The sequence below is a fragment of the Cyanistes caeruleus genome, chromosome Z (assembly GCF_971803275.1).
Source record: "Cyanistes caeruleus chromosome Z, bCyaCae1.hap1.1, whole genome shotgun sequence".
Classification (NCBI taxonomy): Eukaryota; Metazoa; Chordata; class Aves; order Passeriformes; family Paridae; genus Cyanistes; species Cyanistes caeruleus.
The window spans coordinates 81,724,582-81,735,186 of record NC_141732.1 but is presented as its reverse complement, the minus strand read 5'-3'; the positions used below and the strand labels follow the sequence as shown (position 1 = coordinate 81,735,186).

The 10,605-nt window shown below is 50.8% G+C and overlaps 1 long non-coding RNA gene across 1 annotated transcript; it reads right to left on the bottom strand.

Moving 5' to 3' along the window:
- Positions 1-1,589: 1,589 nt before the first annotated feature.
- Positions 1,590-8,065, bottom strand: LOC111941041 (uncharacterized). Its single transcript, XR_002869808.2, has 3 exons — positions 7,966-8,065; positions 5,840-5,926; positions 1,590-4,143 (listed from the first exon to the last, which is right to left on the bottom strand). It is a non-coding gene; the product is annotated as an uncharacterized LOC111941041 (long non-coding RNA).
- Between the last annotated feature and the right edge of the window lie 2,540 nt (positions 8,066-10,605).

Here is a 10,605-nt window from a genome sequence, read left to right as displayed (position 1 = left end):
TGCGGGGCCGTGCTGTGTCTGCAGGCGGCCTCAGGGGCTGGGGCACAGCGGTGTGAGGGCTGGGGCCGTGCTGTGTCTGCAGGCGGCCTCAGGAGCTGAGGCACAGCGGTGTGAGGGCTGGGGCCGTGCTGTGTCTGCAGGCGGCCTCAGGGGCTGGGGCACAGCGGTGTGAGGGCTGGGGCCGTGCTGTGTCTGCAGGCGGCCTCAGGAGCTGAGGCACAGCGGTGTGAGGGCAGGGGCCGTGCGGAGCCTTGTGCTGCCCCCGGGACTGCGCCACCCGCCTGGGTAACGGGGCCAGGGTGACCTTGCAGGCTGCCGGCTCTGTCCTCGGGGCAGCGAGTGCTCCTGCGCTAAAGGGCTGGCCACAAAGCCTCGGGGCATGCTGAGAATAAAGAACGGCCTCTCCTCTCCCTCGCTGTGAAAACAGACACAGTCACTAACCTGGTGTTCCGTGTCCGCCTTTGTCCCGCACACCGTGGAGATGTCACTGGGCAAACCGGGCTGGCCGGGGCAGAGCTGGGCTTAAAAGGACACAGGTTCTTGCTGGGTGGGGAGGGGAGGAGTGCCCAGCTCTGTAAGGAAACATCTGGCTGTCCTTAACCGCTAGGAACTGCATGCACGACCTGCCTGTGTAATCACGTACCAGTTCAGCTCACCAGAGCTTGAAATCTATTGCCATAACCTCACAAGGTTTGGCCTCAGTTACACAATGTTGTCCTCAGAACACAGTTAAAGAAAAATTATCTTGAGAATTCCTTTTTTGTGTTTCATTTCTTACAGTTTCACAGTGTTAGTAGTTATTAGTGTTTGAGAGAGGAACTAGTTTGCTGGTTAAATGACTTTTCTTCTTTATTTTTTTAATTTTTTTAATGCATTTTTAATGGAGAAATGAGATCCAACAATGAAAAGTAACCTTTCTAAAAAGAAACGCAAATGAAGTGAGAAGGGAGGAAAATTCTGTTTGATTTTCAGGAAATGCCGACTTTAAATATCTATGTATTGATATTCATATCTGGTGAAACTGCTGAGGTGTGTCAGTAATTTTTTTTGGACAAAAGGTACCTGCTCTACCAATCTTTATCAGTCTCACCAGGGGTTATATGTCACACCACTGTAGACCTTTTAATGCTCTCTGTGACCCCTTTTGCTGACTCATTGGTATGAGCTTTCTGTGTTTGGGAGTGTTTTTATTTTAAAAGCTAAAATTTTCTGCTGCCTCTAAAACAAAACACTTTCCAGCCTCTTGGAATTTTTCTGTTGTATCGGAGAACAATCCAACTCATGCAATTCTTGTTTTAGTGATCTCGGTTAATTAATTTTTATTTTTATTAAATGGAAGGTAGACTGCCCATTTAAAGATCAAAAAACAATTACTTTATTTCATGTCCGAGTGAAGACTCTTTAACTGTGCGATTTGCAGTCATTTCAATATTATTTGCTTCCAAGGCAAATATTCAGGGATTCAGAGATTATTCTCTCTACTTACCAAGAAAAAAACCCAACTTTTAATTAATATTTGCAGGATTAATTCTGTATGAACTGAAATTTAGAACTCACCTGCTGTTCCTAGAATACTCCTGAAAACTTGGTTTTCTTCCTCAGAAGTTTATTAGGACTGGAAAAAAACAAAACACCGCATATACAAATCTGAACCTTTATCCCAAGTGGAAAGCGAGTTATTTCCTCCAGAATTCACCAGATATCAGCTGATGCTTTTCCAGCTTATGTGAGTGCTTTCTCCCAGTGCCCAGGCTGTGGAGCTGTCTTTGGCACGGGACGGGGCAGCCCCGGTTCCTGGCAGAGCCCCGCACGTGGCTGCGGGGCTGGATGGGCCCTTCCCGCAGTTGGGCTCTGGGGATGATCCCGGGACACTGCCCTGGCTCTGGCTGTGCCCTGGGTGGTGTTCCCAGCACTGGCACCGGGCAAGGCACTGCCCTGGCATGGAGCGCCCGTGGCGGTGCAGGGCCTGCCGCAGGAGGGTCCCGCAGCTCTTGGATCCTGGATGGAGATCTGTGGGGCCTGGCTGGCAGGGGCTGTGGCTCTGGGGTCTGACTACGGGCCAAGCTGGGCTATGCTCGCTCCAGGGTGGCAGGGACATGGATGTGTGGGTGTGGTGACACATGCCTGCTGGTGGCACAGCTCGTTCCCAGTGTGCATGGTGAACTAAGGTGCCATCTGCCTATGGTTGGAGCTATTTCACATATGTGAGCTGGAGCATGTTAAACATTAATTATTCCTTGCAAGCCCCTGTGGGCGTGGGCCAGGGCTTTGTTTTACCCAGGTCAATGAACAACGCTCTGGGGCCATGTTTGAAACTAAGTGGTCGTGTGGCAAGATTCCATGTGTTTCACAATTTTTAAATGCTAGTAGAACATTCCTGAATGCTAGTGGAATGTCAAGTCCAGTTTTAATTTAGGATCAGTGAGTAACTTAACTAGACATGAGTACCATATTGCTGTGACAAGCAGTCTGGGAAATTCCTGATGTTTGTTGAGAATAATTTCTCATCAAAAATGCTCAGCAAGCCAACTAGGAAAGGTGCTCTGCCACAGGGGTTTGTGAATAGAGGACTCATGGCAGGAGCGATGGTCCTGGTCACAGTGACCATGAGATGGTCTGATTTAAATGTTTTGGTGTAGTTACAAAAAGCAGAGTTGTCACCCTGGCTTTCAAGAGTGCAAATTATAAGCTGCCAGGGAGCAGTTGGCCATGTTCCCTGAGGAGCTGCCTCAGGGGGCCCCGAGTGCTGGTCAAGTTTGAATAAAATGTGTGCAGGGGAGCAAGGCCATTCAGCCAGAAGCCAGGCAGGTGGGGTAGGTTGCCAGCTTGGCTGAACAGGGCACACTGCACGTGGCTCTCTGGAAGCCAGGCCAGGTGTCAGAGAAAGAGGAGAGCTGTGGTTTGCCAGTAGCGTGCTTGGGTCTCAATCCAGGGGCTCATACTTTCAATGCTGTTGTCCAGGATCTGGGTGCAGGAGTGGAACGCACCAGGAGGGAGTTTGCTGAAGATGCTGAAGTGGGAGGTGCCGTGGGCTCAAGGGATGAGAGGCCTTGCAGAGGGATCTGGATAGGTGGAACACTGGGCAATCATTGGCAGGAAATCTAACAGAAAAGCAGCACTGCTGGCAGGAGAATTCCTGTGGTTTCCACAGAGCCTGGATTTCACCCAGCATGTACTAGTGTGGCACTTACTGTGTGAATTAAAGGATTTTGCTGAAAAGCATAAAGATTAATGACTGTACCTGCTGGGAGCACGGGATAGAGTTCTCTCAAAGTCAGGCAGTGGCAGCCAGAGGTTTGTGAGAACTGGCTGACTCACCTTTACCCCAAACTGGGAATTTTTCATCAAATGAAGTTTCCCTGAAATGCATTTGACAAAATATTTCTACTTGGCTGAAAATTTCAAACTCAAAAAAGCTTCTATTTAATTTGCAACCACATTTTTATTTAACTCCTGAAAGCTGGCATGAAGTATGGCAGTTTGAATTAATGTTGCTTTTTAAGTGTTATTTAAAGTTATGTTTTTATTTGCATGAAGTCTTTGGAAGTTTTGTGGTTGGTTTTTTTTAAAAGTCAGTTCTAGATAGTATGATTTGAACATAAGAACAGGAGGAAGCTGAGTGAGGGTTACTGTGAATAGCTTATGTGTGTTTGCTGATCCAGCACCTAATGAAGTAATGGGTGCTGGATTAAGTCTTTTATTTTTTTAATTTTTTTTTTCCCCCCAGCACTTTCTAAAGGCACTCTGCTATTTTCAGTACCAGATTAATCATGATTTTGGTGTTGTGCTACATGTCTGAAACTACACTTCACTTACAGAAAAGTTTCCACAGCTCTGCTAGTAAACTGAGAACATGTCCTGGCTTCTCTGGGGGGCCCCCTCTGTACGCAGGAGGTGCAGAAGGCCTTGGGTTGCCTTCTGCCTCTCCTAGGCTACAGTCCCTTTCCCTGCTGATATGAGCACATTCCCTACTGCTGAGCTGAAAGGAGTTTGGGAGTGGATGTGGCACTTTCTTGGTGCTTTTCTTCTTCTCCTGTGGTGCCAGGAGTAAGCTCTGAAAGGTAATGTTAAGCGAACTTGGAAGGAACATTCCGTCAGTGTTGTCAGAACCGGGCCCAGCTGTGCACTGCTCCAGGTGGCTGCCTGGGGAAGAAATAGGGTTTTATCATCAGAAAGCAAAATCCCAAACTGGGTACTTGTGCTGATGGATGAATGTTTTCACATGCCAAATGACAATTTGGTAATAAGAATAAGGTGAATTAAGAAGATTTGTGTACTCCACAAACCTATTTTTGTTTACAATAAATGAATCACTACATAGTGTGTATGTGTTACCAAAAACTATGCTTGAGGCGAATTCACCAGAGACCAGAGATTCTGTCTGTGGGCTGAGTTTCCTGGCTCCTACCTTCAAGCCCTAAGATTTACTAGACAGAAAACACAAAATCCTTAGTAAATGTGGTCTTCTAGGGAAGCAGGGACAGGTTTGTTTGTTTGTTTGTTTTCATCTAAGTGAGAGATGAAGTAAAAACTTGCTTCCAGGAATCTACATTGGTGGAGATTCAAATTCTGGTCCAAACTTGTGCTTAGAAGCAGTGATTCTGCCTCTCTCTAGTGTTTGTCTGCACTGAAGTCCTGATTAACTTCTCCAGGTTCCAAAAGCTGCCGAAGGAATGACAGTGCTGCTGACAGCTCACCGCAAGCGGTGTCCTTGCCAAACAGGACATCAGCAGCTCTGTTGCTCTGGGAATTTAGAGTACAAAGCAATCTCAAGGGAGCTGCACTTTCTTACTGGACTGCAGCTCTTGCCAGTGCTTTCCTGTGCCAGGAGGCTGCCAGGCTGGAGCTGTTACCAGGACCCTTGCACCACACACAAACTGCTACACCCTGGGTGCTCCTGGCACTGAGCACCTGTAGGGCAGAACATCTGTCACATCTGGGTTGCTCTTGAGGAACACTGATTTCTCTTGGGCTGCTTCCCTGGCATATAACAACACCTGCCTTTGTCTTGGGGGTTTGTACTCCTGGAATATTGGTTGATGTGCAAACTCTTGTGATGGGCTTGGCACTGTTGTTATAAACCAAAGGCAGAAAGATGTCTCCTGCCTCACTATCAAATAGCAAAGTCCTTTATAAAAGAGGAAAAAAAAAACCAATTTAATTCTCCTATTTTTTATCTTTCTCTTTTTTTGTTTTTTTAACCTATGGGCACAATCAAGGAATGCTGAGTCTAGAATGTGTCTATTGTACATAGCCATTAATGAAACATAGAAGCACAATTTATACTTATTATTATTGTTATTACTATTATTATTACACAATTGGAGACAGTGAACCAGCTGCTTGCTTGCTGAGGAAGAGGTACTGTTTCAAACTTGACAATTTTCTTAAAAGCTGCTGTTCATAGAAGTAAAGCTGGGGCAAAGGAAATTACTGGTATGGTAGGGAAAATGTTGTCACAGGTGCAAACGAGTGGCCTTCAGTTCCCTCAGCTCTAGGTGGGCTGTAGAGGGAGGGAATTACTAGACTTTTGCACTATGTTACTGCATTTTGAAGTAGCTAGAAGTTATTTAATGGTTGTGTTCTGTAAAGAACCCCTTAAAACTGAAGATCTGTGCTGCACCAGCACAATGAAACATGTGGAGGTACAGCAGAGAGGTATCTGCCCATGGCGTGCAACTAATATTTGCCAAGTATTGATCTAGTGTGCATCTCATCTTCTAGCTGTAGTCCAAGGTTCAAAGTTTACCTTTTGTTTAAAAACTGATTTTACAGGGAGGTCATGTCCTTTAGCTAATCCAGCAGCAATAGACATCTGTAAAATGGATATTGAGTTTACCATTATTTGGAGGAAAGCCTTGAAGCCCTCACGGAAAGCCGCTGTAGCACAGAGGTGTATCCACTGATATGGCAGTATGCAGAGAGCCTGGACAAGTGACAGAGTGGAGGAAATAATTAGTCTGCTTTGGAATGTTGTGGTGTTGCCAGACCCAGCCTCAAATCAGAAGATAAGCCCTGACCATTTGCTCCTGGCACACCCACAGCCCTTCCCAGGGTACTGGTCACTTGACCCCACCTTCATATTTTCACTGCAAAGAGTTGGCTGAAATTACTCCCAAATAGCTGAAACCCCAAAGCAAGCTGGGAAAGGCAGGTTTACCACAGAATAAATGGCCACAAAAATATAATAACCTAATGTAGCAGAGGGTGTTGGCTTTTACTTCCTGATTTCCTTCATAAAGTTATGTGCATTTGTACATAACAATCCATAAATAGGGGTGAGGAAAATCTCTCTTTATAGGCAGCATTAAGTAATTACACATCAGGAATTTACTAACAATTTTAAAACTGAAGCAAGCACAGAGTAGTTCCTGCCCCACAGTAAGTTTGGTGCATTTCCTTTCTATTGAAGTGACACTGGGCACTCTGACCAGGGCTCTCTCTGTCTCAGGCGTTGGGGACTGCAGCAACCAGGGTTTGGACAGCCTGAAAACAGAGCAGATCCCTCTGCAACACACTGGGGACAACTGGGGACAGGAATGAGCAGAAACCATCATCCTCTGGGGCTGAGACTTCATTTTAACCACACAGATCATGCCACATGTAGGGATGCAGATCCTCTTACCACAAAAGACAGTTCTGATCTCAAGTCCTCCACAGGAAACACAGGAATTTGGATTTTGGGCAGCTTTTACAAACTGCATTTCAGCTTTGCAAAAGCCAGTCCTTGGAGATCCCTGCTTTCCAGAGCACCAGTTCTTACTGATCTCCAGTTCCCTGGAAAACATGCCCCAGCCCCAATCCGGGCCAGAGACAGCCACAGCCTGGCTGAGCACACAGGTATGGAGAGGTCAGAGCCCTCCCCTGGACTGCTGCACTTGGAGTGAGATCCATCTAGAAATGGAGCTCTGGAAACAGGCTCCAAAATGTTCTAGGATCAGACCTTTAAAATGGCTCCAAAGGGCAATAGCTCCAGCACAAGTCCTGGTCCCAGCCCTGGCTCCCTGACACGCACACAAGAAGCCCACAGTCACACAGGTGCCACTTGCAGAATTCCTGATGCAAACCCCCACCTTTCCTGCCCAGCGCTGAGGGAAATCTGACAGAGGAATAACAAGGAACCTTTGCTGAGAGCAGTGGTCAGGCCAGGCCTTCAGGCTTGGCAAGATTTTGTAATAAACAGACCCAAATTCAATCCCTAAGTCTAAATCTCTGAGAAGTCTTGTCAGAAAGATACTGGACAGTAAATCAGACCACTGAATTAAAAGACTGCAGAAGGAGTAACAGAAGCTTTTCCACTAATAACAGAAGTTCTTTTCTTCCCTCACCAGTCTGGGACTGTAGGACTGAATATTTGCCACTGAGACAAGCTGTCCTTAACACTTTGACCCCTCAGGCGTTATTATTTCTCAGAGAGCTGGGCCAGCGCTGAGCTACTCCCATGCGTCTGCAGTGCTTTGGGAGGGGCAAGGCCTCTTCCCACTTTGGGCTGGAAAAATTTCAAGATAATCGAAAGTTGTTACCCTTCTCTCTGACCCACAGCACCGCAGGAAACCGTGCTGAAAACGTGGGGTCCGGGTTGGAGTCGGGGTTGGGGTCAGGCAGCCGAATAGATGCCTTTCCACGCCATTTTCTGTCCCTACCGCAGCTAATGCCGCCGTCTTTGGAAGGACACGCTGATCTGTGTAGCGAGGCCGCCGTCTTTGGTTATTGCCAGCTCTCCTAGGGGTGGCAGCTGGGGCAGTACTGGGTGACAGCCTCTAGCTGGGCTCGGGGCATGCCCTGGCCCTGCACAGATGCAGGTGAGGTTTGGGAGGATGTGGGAACAGTGAAAATGATGGATGGTGCTGGGAGGAGCAGTCAGCCTGTGCTCATAGTAGTGCCACCGTGCAGGGCGCTGGAATCCGGGTAAAAATCCAGCTCTCCTGGTGCTCAGGGATGCAGGGTCTGAGGGGCTGGAGTTACCTGTGCCTTTCCAGGACAGCAGGAACAAGAGGAAATGTGGTGCCAGAGCTGTGTCCCATCAGATTGTGTTTCCCTCTGAGGACAGAGAGTCCACTCTTCTCTGGAGAAGAGAATGAAAAGTGGGAAAAATGAGGTTATGAGCAGTGAACAAGTAGGGAAAATAGTGGGAGTAAATCTTGAGAAAAGCTCCATGGTATTAAATAAATATTTTGAAGTAAAAATGAGGGAATTGGTGGAAAAGTAGGGGAATTTTGGGGGATAAAACTTGAAAATTTGGATTGTAAACCGGAGAGAATCCCTAGAGTAGATGATCAATATTTTCTTGTAAAAATGAGGAAATCAGAAGTGGACAGACAGGGAAAATTTGGGGGGGGCGGGGAGTGAAATAATCTCCAGAGATTCAGGAATGAACATCCTGAGGTAAACTGAGGTCATCAGTTAGGAACATGGAGTGAACATTTTGGGTGTAGAAATGGATGTTTTCTTCAGGATGGAAAATGAATATTTTGAGGGGAAAACAGGATCACTGGTAGTGCACAGATAGGGAAATTTTGGGGGTAAAGAATTAATCTACATGGAATAAGTAGGGGATGTTTTTGAGGGAAACTGGGGCCAGAGGTGAAGGTCGGTCCAAAGTCAACCCTTAAATCCCAGGATGAACTCTACAATCTGACAGTTGAGGGACTAAAAATTCATAGAAATTGAGCCAAGAGCATTGAGAAGGTTTCTGGGGAATCCCATCCCAGTGTTGTCATTGAATTTTTAACAGATCTTGAAGCTTTTGATGACAACAACACATGTCTCTTTTGGGATTACTGCCATGGACCAAGTGAACCCTCAGGACTTGTTCTGCTCATTTCTGCCTGGAAAAGGATGTTGCACCTTCTGAGCCATTGTGGAAATGCTGGAAAGGGTAGGAATTCAGGGTAGGAGGAGTTCTTTGCTGTTATGTCAGGTGCCAGCCAGTTCTGCCTTAGAGCTGTTCAAGGGGCTGATGTGTAAAATGCATTAGCAGAAAAGAAGGAGCAGCCATTCCCATCCCAGCCCTTTCTCGTGATCCCAAAATTTGCTCAGAATGCCGATGTTCTGAGTTCAATCCCTAAATGGGCCGATCACTTCTCATCATTTGACTTGATGATCCTTGGGGGTCTTTCCAACTCAGAATATCCTGTGTAGAGGTAAATTTTCCCTGGCATTTTAAACCCAGAGGTTTTTCCATTGGAGACAGCGAGTCACGGAGAAAGTGGGGGAGAGGAAGGAGAACATCACGTCTCACCCGGCAGGTGTCGGATGAGCGGCCCGAGCAGGGCCTCGGCCGCAGTCGAGAGCGGCAGGGGGAGAGCGGCTTCTTCCGCCCGTGGCGATCCAGCGCCGCTCGTTCCGCAGCGTTCCCCGGGGATGCGGCCACGGTCACTGCTCTGCCCGGGGGGTGCGGTGCCCTCGGGGGTGCGGTGGCCTGAGGGGGTGCGGAGGCCTCGGGGGTGCGGTGCCCTCGGGGGTGCGGTGCCCTCAGGGGTGCGGTGGCCTGAGGGGGTGCGGTGCTCTCGGGGGTGCGGTGCCCTCGGGGGTGCGGTGCCCTCGGGGGTGCGGTGCCCTCGGGGGTGCGGTGCTCTCGGGGGTGCGGTGCCCTCGGGGGTGCGGTGCTCTCGGGGGTGCGGTGCCCTCGGGGGTGCGGTGCCCTCGGGGGTGCGGTGGCCTGAGGGGGTGCGGAGGCCTCGGGGGTGCGGTGCCCTCGGGGGTGCGGTGCTCTCGGGGGTGCGGTGCCCTCGGGGGTGCGGTGCCCTCGGGCCCCTGGAGGGCTCCGCATTCCCGCGGGGGCGGCGGGCGGGGCCGGCGCTGGCTCGCGCCGCCGCTCCGTGTCCGCCAGAGGGCGCCCCGCGAGGAGGGAGGCGGCGCTGAGGGAGCGGCGGGAGCGATGGCGGCGGCGTCCCGGGGCCGGCACGGGCGGTTCCGCTGCCCCGCTCGCTTCCAGCCGCGATCCAGCGTCTGTCCTCCGGGCGGGCCCGGCATTGGCACAGCCCCGGCTCCCCGCGGCCGCAGCGGGACCGTGCCCGGAGCCCCGGCGGGCCCCATCCCCACACGGGACGCTAGCGCCCGAATCGGAGCGGCTCTTCTGCCCGCGGCGATGCCGGTCCCAGCCCCAGTCCCGCCTCGCCCGGCCCTGGCACCCGCACCCCTCTCGCCAAAGGAAAAGCGTCTCTGCCCGGCACCCGCGGCAGACACCGTAGGCTCCGCACAGGAGCGAGGGTTCTGCCGCATCCCGAAATAAGCATCCAGCGCATGAAATGAAACGGGCACGGATCCGCCGGGATTTCCGGGCGCGGGCGGGCCGGGGCGGGGCCACCTCAGGTGTGCTGGACCCCGGAGCGGCAGGGCCCGGACGGTACCGGGGGTGGGTCCTGGCTGGAACCAGGAACGGGTCTCAGGCGGTACCGGGGTGGTACCGGGGCGGGGCCAGGCGGTACCGGGGCGGGGCCAGGCGGTACCGGGGGCGGGGCCAGGCGGTACCGGGGCGGGGCCAGGCGGTACCGGGGCGGGGTCAGGCGGTACCGGGGGCGGGGCCAGGCGGTACCGGGGCGGGGCCAGGCGGTACCGGGGCGGGGTCAGGCGGTACCGGGGCGGGGCCAGGCGGTACCGGGG